The following is a 13,883-nucleotide window of genomic DNA, read 5'->3' as shown; positions in this document are numbered from 1 at the left end:
ACCTTATTTTCATATGTAGATTTTATTATTTCTTTAATTTCTTTTTTCCTTTCAGCTAGTTTAATATATCATATTTTTTCAATCGCATGTCATAATATGATAAATTAATTTTATGATACACACTTTTTCTCTCTTTTACTAGAATGTAAATGAAAGATTAATAATATCTGTCATGTGTTTATGAATAGGATAGAAATTTCCGTCCCGAGGGCACCTGCGCAATGGGCGGTAATAGAGAGTTTGAGATTTCAATCTTCGTCTTCCCCTTCAACGTCTCTTGCGAAGTTAACGTATGAAGTTGAAGTTCGATTAAAATTCCTTGAGATTTCAAACTTTAGAATGAGTCTTACTTCTTTTAATCAGCTCATTCAATTTATCTGTAATTATGATCGTTTTTTTTCTCGTGCATTTTGATATCAATTGTCCGAAAGTGAAGGACTTTTATAAGAGGTTTTAAAAATGAAAATAAAATAAAAACATTTCAATTAACATAATTTGCGCATGGATATAGTGCGATTACAAAAAAAAAAACATTTTATATAATATGATGTCAGTATACAATGCACGATTGTAAATTATACGTGAGAGGAAATAAAAATGATAATCATATCAACTTATTCTATTGTTGATGGTGTTCTTGAAAGATATTACAGTTAATATTTTTAAACTAAAACATGAGACACCAACTACTACAAATGCATTTCTCGATATATTTTGAAGTTAAGATAAATATATGAGATAAGGCAAACACAAAAGGCTGTTGACTAGTATTTCATAGTTTTTCTTACAGTTTGGTTTTACTTTGAACTGGTACTCTGTACATCGAATTCCTTAAAAGACACGTTTTACTTGTAGACTGTACCTGTTGAAAATCTAACATTTCAAAAGATATGTTAATAACATGAGCCAATATACACAATTTATGTAAACATTTAACAAGCGAATTGAAACAAATGTAAGATACTCTCGTGGTATCATACGTTTTGGCATCATGACACTCATTTTGACTCTGTTTAATGCCAAACTCTCAGACAACACAATATCATCGTGCCAAGTCACCATGTGTCTAGCGAAACAGTCAAGAACTGCTAGGTGGAGACAAAAATTGTCGCACAACATGTGGGCATATACACGTATGTTTGAATATACTATTTCATAAGTAAAGCATGTGCAGATCGATGAATTTCGATAAGAGGGACACGAACTTTAAAGAGGGGTCACCCATTCATGGGGCGGGGGGAGGGGATAGTCACACCGAGTTTAAAGACCGGTTGTTTTTTTTTTTTGTAAAATGTAAGAATCAAAGGGGGATTCACCCACAATGCCCCTCTGCCAGGCTCTGGGTCCGTGCATGTAAAGAATGGATTTATCCCATACGGCTAACAGGAAACTTCTCGCATCATGATATCATAGATCTGAAATTGTCTGATACTTCAGAAATTTATTTTCCGTCTTACAAGTACTATTTTATGTTTATAATTAAAACGCAACTGTCTTATTGAGTCCCGACAGAAACGGATTGATTTTATTTGGAAGTTAAAATAAAATGTTCCACCAAATGATAATCGCGCGTTATCATTCATTTTTCAAGAAAAATCACTGTCATGCCATGTGCCTTAATCAAGATTTCAGTATTTGATGCCGAGTATGTGGAAAGAGTAGATGTACAAAGACTGAAGTTTTGACTTTCGTGATATCACATCTTCGGACGTTCAAAACATCTCTTCTTACGACAAAAAAGGCCCATCTGGTATAATCAAAACCGCCTGAGGACAAAAATATGCCGAAGAAGTTAAAGTTTGACAAAATCTCAAAGTTTCTCAAAACCAGTTGATAATTTCATATTTCCTGGTTCAATTCAATGTATTTAGTTAAAAACATTAGCCAAACAAAATTTCATTATTCTTATACTTATTGATAGTGTTTCGCATCAAATTTAGTCCAATTATACATATGGATAAATGAATAACTTAATAAGCAGAAATCCTGAAACTAAGCTTTTTATTTCACATAATAATAAAGCGAAGTCTTAGGCTTACTTGAATTACATGGAAAACTTTAGTATACAAATGAAATACACGCATATTAGTAACGTTTTAACCCAAATATATATGAGAGACGTTGAAGGGGAAGGCGAAGGTAAAAATCTCAAACTCTCTAATGAGGCTTGCCTGACTGATATTTCTTCTTGCATATCGTATACATATAAGCATCTTATTCTTGCAGATTATTTTTCTTGCATACCGTATTTTACAAAAGGTAGAAATACTTTCTTTTTAGCACTCTTTCTTATAGTAGAGAATGAAAACATAGCGCGGGAAATTATATTAGTATTTAATATTGAAAGGAAAAGAAAAATACGGATATTTAACACTCGTTTCAGTATTATATGTAGAAGTATGTGTAGTTGATACTTTTGTTAGTATAAGCGTTAGCTTTCTAATATACGCTTAAAATGTGTATGTCGCGGGGACGTGTTTCCTTGCTAACGGATTCTCTCATTTTTAAACAGTTAATTATGATAACGAGAATTTTGACGTGTTCTGAGCCATTCTCTGTATAACCAAAATGGAGTATTATGGTAATTTTATAAGTAGAATATAAACACTATACATGGTAATGTTAAAGTAATCATTGCAACAGAGATGTTTTAAAATATCTTACATCTTGCTTTTTTTAATTGAAAATTTCTTAGAAAATATATCAAATAAATTCACCTTTATCGTTTAATGTAGCTTGAACACATCTTTAAATAAAGTAATATGTTCTTTTTATTAGCTTTTCTTTAAATACACTTTAAAGCTGAAATTTAGTTCAAGATATCACTTTTGTCTACTGAATATGAATTAGAATATGAACTATACTGACGCACAATTTCAGCTTATCAGTACCAAATTATCAAAGGAGACGGTACAAATAAGTACTACAAATCAATCTGGCCAGTGGTTTATTTTGTTGAGTTTTGTTTGTTTTGTTTTTGTTTTTTTTGTTGTTGTTTGTTGTGTTTTTTTAATGGCATAGCTTAATAAATAAGCCTAACACCCAATTATATTCATGATAACATCAGTGGCCATCATCTTTTCCGCAAGACATTTCAATAAAAGTGCATAAAATCCACCAAATATTAATTATTAAAGCGAAAGACTCAGCACATAATGGCTGCTTAAAAATCGCTAGAATTTGAAAAAGCTCAGAGCTACGTTCTGTTAAGGTGAAGAAGGTGTAATGAGCGGGATTTTCAAAAACAAGTTGCATCCTTGATAACATGCGTTTTTAACAGCAAAAGTTGATCTTCACCCGATGTACAACTATTGAAAAGGTCAAAGGCATACTTTTTACGCAAATGACGTCAAAATTTCAACTTTTAGCCTGTTCGGAAATAGCAAATATATATGAGAGACGTTGAAGGGGAAGGCGAAGGTTGAAATCTCAAACTCTCTAATGAGGCTTGCCTGACTGATATTTCTTCTTGCATATCGTATACATATAAGCATCTTATTCTTGCAGATTATTTTTCTTGCATACCGTATTTTACAAAAGGTAGAAATACTTTCTTTTTAGCACTCTTTTTTATAGTAGAGAATGAAAACAAAGCGCGGGAAATTAGTATTTAATATTGAAAGGAAAAGAAAAATACGGATATTTAACACTCGTTTCACTATTATATGTAGAAGTATGTGTAGTTGATACTTTTGTTAGTATAAGCGTTAGCTTTCTAATATACGCTTAAAATGTGTATGTCGCGGGGACGTGTTTCCTTGCTAACGGATTCTCTCATTTTTAAACAGTTAATTATGATAACGAGAATTTTGACGTGTTCTGAGCCATTCTCTGTATAACCAAAATGGAGTATTATGGTAATTTTATAAGTAGAATATAAACACTATACATGGTCATGTTAAAGTAATCATTGCAACAGAGATGTTTTAAAATATCTTACATCTTGCTTTTTATTGAAAATTTCTTAGAAAATATATCAAATAAATTCACCTTTTTCGTTTAATGTAGCTTGAACACATCTTTAAATAAAGTAATATGTTCTTTTTATTAGCTTTTCTTTAAATACACTTTAAAGCTGAAATTTAGTTGACGCACAATTTCAGCTTATCAGTACCAAATTATCAAAGGAGACGGTACAAATAAGTACTACAAATCAATCTGGCCAGTGGTTTATTTTGTTGAGTTTTGTATGTTTTGTTTTTGTTTTTTGTTGTTGTTTGTTGTGTTTTTTAATAGCATAGCCTTAATAAGTAAGCTTAACACCCAATTATATTCATGATAACATCAGTGGCCATCATCTTTTCCGCAAGACATTTCAATAAAAGTGCATAAAATCCACCAAATATTAATTATTAAAGCGAAAGACTCAGCACATAACGGCTGCTTGAAAATCGCTAGAATTTGAAAAAGCTCAGAGCTACGTTCTGTTAAGGTGAAGAGGTGTAATGAGCGGGATTTTCAAAAACAAGTTGCATCCTTGATAACATGCGTTTTTAACAGCAAAAGTTGATCTTCACCCGATGTACAACTATTGAAAAGGTCAAATGCATACTTTTTACGCAAATGACGTCACAATTTTAACTTTTAGCCTGTTCGGAAATAGTTGTGACGTTGCCGTTATCATGGCGATTAATTTAGTTTTGGGGCGTTCATTTTATTTTAAAAAAGTACTTTTTTCCGTTTTATATAATATGCCAGTCGAAACCTCGTGCGGAATGACTAAGTAGTGTGCAAAAACTAGTCCATAGGGTTTTTTTAAAAAAAACTAATATTATCTTTAAAACTTATTTTACTGTAAAATGATCAAACAAAAATTGGGGGTCACCGACTTCGGTTTCGCAGTATTGTCATAAACTTTCCCCTACCCCCATTTTCTCTTGCATTTTTCTGACATAAAAATCATAAGAAAATCATTTGATAAATAAATGAAATTCATTTCTACCAAATAATTGTTAGCCCACAGCGACATTGACTGCACACGAGTTTGTTAAGTGATAAATTCGAGTCTGACCCTTTCCGAATAATTAAGTTGTAGCCATAAATCGTAGCATGTGTTGTTCTAAAATCTGACCTCAACGGTAGTGACGTTTCTAATATAAATTGGGAGCATGCATTTACTGGTCCATAGATTTTTTTAAAAAATTACACAATTACTTTAAAGGTATTTCTCAGCAAAATAACGAAAGAAAGTCCTTGACTACCGATTTCGTTTTCGAGCTACGAAGTCACAAAAAAACGAAGAAGTCTCAAATGGCGGTATGGGCGGCGTTTGACGTTGCGCATTTTCCCGCATTTTTCTGACGTCAGCAAACGTCTTATTACTAAAACGGCGGATGCTCCTTGCAAATAAATATTTAGCCATTCCGTTTTAAAAATTCTAATACTTTCTGAAACATACTTTCATTATTGTATATACAAATGAGCCGTGCCATGAGAAAACCAACACAGGGCGTTTGCGATCAGCCTGTTGGAATCAGAGAAACTGTTAGCGAACAGCATGGATCCTGACCAGACTGCGCGGATGCAGACGCACCATGTTGGTTTTCTCATGGTGCGGCTCAAATCATTATATTTCACAGGTGACTTTATCGCGTGAATATAGGTGGTAATTTTTAAGTTACCTACTTAGAAGATTGTACAACTGCGAGACGAAGTACAATTAAGCAAGTGCGTATACATGTACATATACAAATTTTCAGTCGGAAATTATTTGAATTTTCATTGAATCCCGCAGTAAAACGAAAGCCGTATTTTTTTTCGCATGAAATGTTAGGACATATTTCAAGAAGATGTGTTTTAAATATAATTTAAGGTGCAACTGGTCGTAAATGATTTCTTTTGCATAGAGAATGTTACAATATTAAATAATTTCTTTTCATTTGCCCCCCCCCCCGCACCCCTTCCCCCACCCCCACCCCCGCCTCCCTCCCGCGCCTTCCTCGTTATGTTTGGGTGGGGCAATTAGTGTTTCCCTTGCCCGCACGTCCGTCCGTCCGTCAGTCCGAATTAGTGTCGGGCATATCTCAGAAAGCATTGACTTAGAGTCATCAAACCTCCCACGATTGTTATCAACATTTCTTTTTGAGTATATGATGTTTTAATTTGATTTCACACAATCAGACCAGTGTTTTGGCCCTTGACGTAGTCGAAAATGTACATTAAAAGTTTGTATGTATCTTACTCAGTGCTTCTAGATTTTTAAAGAGACATGAAGCCATGTAGGAATAATATGCAGCATGTGAAGTTGTAGCATATTCGGGATTAAGCGACCGCCAAACACTGGGTTTTGATATAGTTTATCTTTTAGAACTACTGAATCTAAATAAACTCAGACAGTTGTGTAGAAAGATTAAACCAGTCAGACTAAAGTTTCCGTTTTTAAGCATCGGACAAATGGACGTACCTGCTTTTGTACTTGTTTAGATGTTGTCAGTAACAAATGTTGAGCAATTTAATGCCGAAAGGGAGTTCGGAAACAATAACAGTTAAATTGTCAGTATATCATTACTACCTACAATGCAAAACAAAACACAAACATCAAATGCTTTTCATAAATTTTCATGTTTATTACGACAGTGCGCTTGATAACGGTCTGCTGTGGCTGTATGTAATACAGCAATGATACAAAATGTCTGAATGCAAATTTTGCGATCAGCCTATTTGAATTGGAATGCCTCAAATGTGTTAATTGTCATACAGAAAATACTTGCACATATACAGCATATATAGTGCTTAACGACCAAAATTATCCAGCCAAGAATGAACAAAAAAAATACTAAACGTCGGGTGTATCGCTCTCCTGCATCGTTCGATACCATTTTGTTTCCGATAGCTTTATAGAACGTAATGACGCGACGTTGCGAAGCGTAACGTTTGGTGTTCCGCCAGACGTCGCTGAATTACACCTTCTTCACTTAAAGGTAATAGTATCAACTTTGCGCGGTAACTGACACGTAACGTCATGACGTCATTTAACGCAAAATCTTTTTGTGGCGTTTCTGTGGTAAGTTATTCACTATCTAGGCATTATTAAACAATTAAACATCAGATCAGTGACAGATTAATGTTTTTTCTTGTTTTCTTTCCAGAAGAATGATTATACAAATACATTTAGAATTGTCGTAAACGTTGTCGTAAATTCTAACATTCGCTTCCAGTTTGGCATGCGCAAATACAAAGGTTAAGGTGTACAACCTTCTAAAACATTAAATCTAAAATATCACAGATGATTATCATGTTGCAATTAATTTCTTCAGTTACATTAAAAATAAACTGTACAAGATATGGAAGAATAGATTGGTCAAATGCTATTTGCAAGCAGGTAATAGAATACATGTTCTTTTTCAGACGAGTACATGTTCAAATGAATCTACTAAACCTTAGGTAATCCGGGATTGATATTTTGTCCATGAACGAGGTTCTACTGAGATTCTTGACATATCTCAAAGCATTGTGATTTCGCCTTATTACGTCCACTTTACTTGCGCTGTAGTTTTGTCGTTTTTTATTATTTCACAATAAGCAATCATTCTTGGAATCATACTTGGCCTTTTAAGTGACTTTATATAACATTGACATCATAAAAATTATAACATCATCAAGCTTAAACTGTAGCATTTCTAAAAAAAAAATGAAGAATCATGTGACATCAGCTGACAGGTGCTAAAAAGGCGATTTTACGTGACATAAGTTCTTTTACCTACTGCTTAAAAGTAAAATCATCCGCTCTATCCGTAATACGAGTTTTTCGTATTTGATGAAACAGAATTGGGTTTGGGATTTTTGGAAAGGACAATGGCGGCCGGTCAGCTAAATCTATCCATGTTTTCCCAGACAATTTTTGGACAACCAAAAGCAAACGAGAAACGACAACATATAAAAACAATCACATCAAATTCGTATCAGTTTTGGGTGTAAAACATATACTTCATCTCAAAATATTTGGGAGGTGGGGTGCTGGCACAAGTCCCTAGTCCCGCTCCTTAACCTATTGGTATGGAAAAAAAGTTTATCACAGGTTGCAGGGATGGATTGGGTTTTCCGGCTCTTGGGTAGATGTGTTGCCGTAATTCGACAGAGACTTGGTACTGTCTGAACAGTTACCCTTGCGCCAGATATTTCAAACTCATCTTCAACAAGTTACAGATTTTTTAATCTCCCAACGTTATTATATTCGGAACACCCTGACTTACAGATGAGAAATCCGTCTACATATATAATTGTATTTGTATTGTGTGCAAAATGAACAATTTTATATTATTTTTAAAGTAAGATACAAACTAATAATGTTTATAATATAATGTTATTAATCAAGCAATTTCATATTGGCCTTGTTATTTGTCCAAGGGTTGTCGTATTGGCCCGAGGCCGTAGGCCGAGGGCCAATACGACTGCCCGAGGACAAATAACTAGGCCAATATGAAATTGCTTGATTAATGATAATATTATTATTCAACTTTTGACTGTTGGCGGTAACAGTATAAGAACTCTGTGAGTTACCTTATTGCAGCTATGCGCGTTCAGGTGAAAAAACTTGACAAGTTGTTTAGACTTATAATTTTAGAAATCATAATAATTTTAGCCGGTAAAACAGAATGAGTTGTATGTAATAATTTTGAGAGATATTTTTGATGTGACATAATCAACATGATCAAGAGTAACTAGAACTTACCTTATTTTTGAATTCCTATTTATTTTCTTTAGTGAGTTATCTTAGCGCATTTGAACTGTGATAAAAACTTCTTTAAAAGTCATTTCCTTTTATGCAGCAGGCAACGAGACACAAAATTGTACACATATGTGTTGATCAGGATAATAGAACCAATCAAGCACAAATTATACACTCCCATGCCTCGTTTAATTCTTAATCTTATCCGAAATTGTTTGCAGTTCACAACTGACACTCTTGTCCGCCAATTTATTCATCTACTTTCCAGCATTTGAATCGCTATTTATCATTGCACAAATAGTCCACACTATCAAAATGTCTGTTAAAGATAAGCCTCATCCTTTTAATTAATCTGAATTACCGTACTTTCACATTATTTTCCTTGACAACTGCCAGAATTTCTGACAGGAAACACTTGCATTTTACACAAAACCGAATAAGCGAAAGTATCGTTGTAATCTATGAAGACGTATGTATACATCCCGCTCAATCATACTTGGTTATTACATAAACATGTAAGATGATTTTTTTTCTCAAAATTAAAAAAAAAAATGTAATCTATAACTCTGATGTAAAACAAAATGGCGCCATTTAAAAATCTAACGGAAGTGACTTCTCCGTATTGGCCCTCTCTTTTGAACCAATCAAAATGCTTGAATTCCGTATTGGCCCTGTTTTTCTCGTATTGGCCCTGTTTTTCTCATATTGGCTCAGTTATGTTTTGTATTAGCTCTGTCTGTTTCATATGATGTTTGCAATTGATCTTATACAGTGTGTAATATTGTAAAGTTGAATAATAATATTTAAGAAAATCCACTTACTTTTCAGCAGAAGTGAGAAAACACTGAAGCTAATTTTGTTGTCTCTAACAGTCGTCTGCACGCATATGTCTAGGTAAAGTGTATTCTATCTGTATACTGTTTCTGTTAAAAGAGCGAACATTTAATACAATGGGAAGAAATGTGATACTAGTATACTAGCATACAGTCTAGTTAGTTTGCATAAGGTTTATAAATGTAGGGTAAATATTTTGAGTTTTTTTGGGTTTTTTTTTTTTGTAAATACTGTTTACCATCTATTTTGTACAGGTGACTGCACAAATTCATAAAAGATTGAAATTGGGTACAAGTTACCAAAAGTCGTAAACTTCATTTATATATATAAGGTTTATAAATGTAGGGTAACTATTCCGACGTTTTTTTTTTTTTTTTTTTTTTTTTTTTTTTTTTTTTTTTTTTTGTAAATACTGTTTACCATCTATTTTGTACAGGTGACTGCACAAATTTATAATAGTTTGTAACTGGGTAACTGGGTGCAAACAAGTTGCCAAAAGTTGTAAATTGCAGCTCATGTTTACGTTTTTTTTTTTCGTATGTAGGTTTTATCATTTTTTTAATTTCTTTTTCCTTTCAGCTCGTTTTATATATCTTTTTTCTCAGTTGCGTGTCATAATATGATAAAGTTAATGCTATCATAACCTTTCTTGTACTAAAAATGTAAATGAAGGTTACACTTATCTATAGACAATGTCAATCTATATCCTATCCGAAATCGTTTGTTTATGCATACTTTTTTTGTCAATTAATTTTGTTTGGGTAGTGTGATCTTTCCAGAATATGCGTCCACGAGCGTTAGCTTAGATGACTCTGTGGGTTGGAATCAAGTGCGGATTTTTATGTAAAGAAACCATGTATCTGGATTGTGTAATGTCAATGGTGTCTGCACAAGTAACCATCCGTCTTTTGTAATTAATTGATGGCCGTATATGATCTCCATACGGTACTGATGTTTGAAGGTCGTCATACTGCGTATATTTTGATGGTGTGGCGAAAACACAGAAGTCTTTCTGGCAAAATATCTGAGATGTATCGTACATGTATCACACTTAAAATTCGCTGTAAAATTCAACTTCTTCATTCATTTACACTCATTAAGTAGGAACTTTTAATCGTGTATCAAAACACACATAAAAGGTCATAAAAAGGGTTATAGATTCACCCAATCATCCAAATCATTAAAATGATTTGAAAGGACAATGAATTATTTTGGCATTCTTAAAAATGATAAAACAAAATACTAAAAAAAATATCATTATTATTCAATATTATTCATATAATAAACATTACATCATACGGTAATATTGTAAGGGGTAACAAGTAACGCTACATTATAACTAAATATATATTTGGAGATTTATAACCACTTCAGGTTTGAATAGAGAGTGCCGGAAGCAACTGTCCACAAAAAGTCAGCGAACCTGCAATAGTATGACAGAGAAAGCCGAGCAACGGTCCGAACCTGCAGTAGGAAAATGGCTAAACCTGTTGTGACAAGGGCAAGCTATTATTGTAATCCATGCCGGTGCAAACACGCAACTTGACTTGAAACCAGTCTAGTCAAAAACTTGTCAGGTGCAACAATAAACTACGTAAACTGGGCAAATATGGCAAGCATAACAGTAAACTAGGCAAGTAAAGATTGCCAGATCACTTGATCATTTGGTCAAAAAAACCTAGAAACTCAAACTGAAGTGCAGGCTTACAGATAAAAATATATCTAACCACAATAAGAATGCCCCTTAATCGATGGGAATGAGGCCAGGGCCTCAACATCGATATAGCAGAAAATAGGACAGGCAGATACAATACAAGATCAAATAATAAAATGATTTTGTGTATAAGTTTAGTTTTATGGTTCGCGTATTCAACATTCGGCCGACAGAATTATTCCAGAAGTCACATATAATAAGGTGAAATGCTACATATAAATATAGAACAATTTTGTTAACAGAATAGTTCTTATTTCTATACAATTTCTCAAAGACTGTTATAAACAGTTTAATCACTCTAGAAGGTTATTATCACTCTAGAAGGTTATTATCAGTTGTAGAATTTATGCAAAATACACATCACGCAGAACTCAGAATGACCTTAACAAGTTCTAGTTAAATCAAGCAACCACTGAATCATATTCTTTCCAGTAAAAAGAACACTACATAAACTGTAGACGTTTATCATGCCGTAGTTGTCACGTAGCCCCCAGTCAGTTTGTAAGTGTCATTTCGTGTGTCAGATCGTTCACTTGGTACCCATTGGCTGTTGAATATTGTTGCCACTTTAAAATATTACCAAGGAGATCCTGAAAAATATATCAAAACACAGCAGAGCAGAGCAAGAAATGATATTTCATATATGTGTTAGCATAGTAACTAAATGAACACAACCGTTCCAAGTCAGCAAAGGTTTAGAATGTTTAACAAAATAGAGTGAGTGGGTCCGTGTGCATGTTTTCTTTTTAAATTTTTGCCCATGATTAAATAGATCCTCATATTTTAAGCTAATTTTAAGAGAAATTTGTACTTATTTAACATGTCAAACGTGATAGTAACCTTAATGTGTAATTCTATTTACACACGGGGCGCCACTCATTCATAAAATGATACTTATTTATCAAGGTGTGATTATAGTCTAACAAATATGCAAACCGTTACTACTTTTTATACAGTAAACAAAACAGAATGCAATTATTTGTATTGCCGTGCAATGTAAACTGATACACCATCTGTATACGCTTAATAAGGAAGGACTTATATTTACATACCTAGTGCTCTAGACACAGGCAGTCTTTCCTTCAACGAGTCCTTTATATATCCGTCCTTTGCACCATCGGGCAATCAAAGACTTTGCCTTTTAAGAGCCTCGTCCTACCTTTTAACCTTGAATTGTCACTGAAAATACCTGTGGCTGTGGTTTTTCGTGCTAAAGTGTAAAGCGTGGCTGTTAACTGCCACCTTTTGTAAATATATGTTGCATACACACAACAGAATTTGAATAGCCGCGGAGCAGGGCTTTAAATGCTATTTTGTGCCGCAGCAGTAGCCCTCCCTGATCCCAAAGAGTGTAGACAATATTTCTTGATATAAGAAACTTGAGGCGTCAGTATCAGTTTTAACTGGTCCCGCAGATTTGAATAGGACATTTTTTTATTACACTCTCTACTGATGTATCCACCTTTTACTTTTACTTTAGATAGATTACAAAACAAATTATCAGTTTATTTTAAACAAGACCATTGTATCATTTTTTCTACATTTACAACAAGGTATTGTCCAATTTATTTGACCTGTCAAAAAATGGACCCGGCTTTTATTATAGTCTGTTCGAGCCTATATAAGATTAACATGAAAGCCGGGAACATGTTTTGACAGGTCAATTAAATAGCACAATACAGTACCGTACCAGTTCGGGATATCACAATCAAAGCTCCGTCTCTGTATTTATCAGTTTTACTGGTTTACATGAAAATACCCACGCACTCTTTGTCAAAAACAACCAGATACTTAGATATTTCGCACATTGAATAAATGAACGCACATATAATAGTACTGAATGCACATATAATAGTACTGAATGCACATATAATAGTACTGATAAAGGTTTAGCCGGCATAATATTCCCTCTTCCCAAACCATTACTATAAGTCCATTTTCTCCAACGATCAAAACTGTTCGTATACATTTGACGCGTAGTTTCGGCTCTAGATTTCTGCAATAATTCCGGAAGAAGGTAGAAGTATGCTTCCGAAAACGAATAAAATGACTATAACATTTAATTGTTTAACATTAGTTGTCAGAACACAATTTATTCAGTGATCTTAACACAGCCGGTGAAGCCACCTTTTCTAAATTCAAACAGACGCAGTCATCTCATAACAGCCGGTGATGCCACCTTTTTATGAATTTAAACAGACGCATTCGTCTCATAACAGCCGGTGATGCCACCTTTTCTAAATTCAAACAGACGCAGTCATCTCATAACAGCCGGTGAAGCCACCTTTTCTAAATTCAAACAGATGCAGTCAACTCAAAACAGCCGGTGAAGCCACCTTTTCTAAATTCAAACAGACGCAGTCATCTCATAACAGCCGGTGAAGCCACCTTTTCTAAATTCAAACAGACGCAGTCATCTCATAACAGCCGGTGAAGCCACCTTTTCTAAATTCAAACAGACGCAGTCATCTCATAACAGCCGGTGAAGCCACCTTTTCTAAATTCAAACAGACGCAGTCATCTCATAACAGCCGGTGAAGCCACCTTTTCTAAATTCAAACAGACGCAGTCATCTCATAACAGCCGGTGATGCCACCCTTTTATGAATTTAAACAGACGCAGTCGTCTAATAACAGCCGGTGACAGTCACTGATGCAACATTCTTGT

This window comes from Mercenaria mercenaria, chromosome 19 (assembly GCF_021730395.1).
Source record: "Mercenaria mercenaria strain notata chromosome 19, MADL_Memer_1, whole genome shotgun sequence".
Classification (NCBI taxonomy): domain Eukaryota; kingdom Metazoa; phylum Mollusca; class Bivalvia; order Venerida; family Veneridae; genus Mercenaria; species Mercenaria mercenaria.
The sequence above is the reverse complement of the archived record's forward strand: the minus strand, read 5'-3'. Positions refer to the sequence as shown.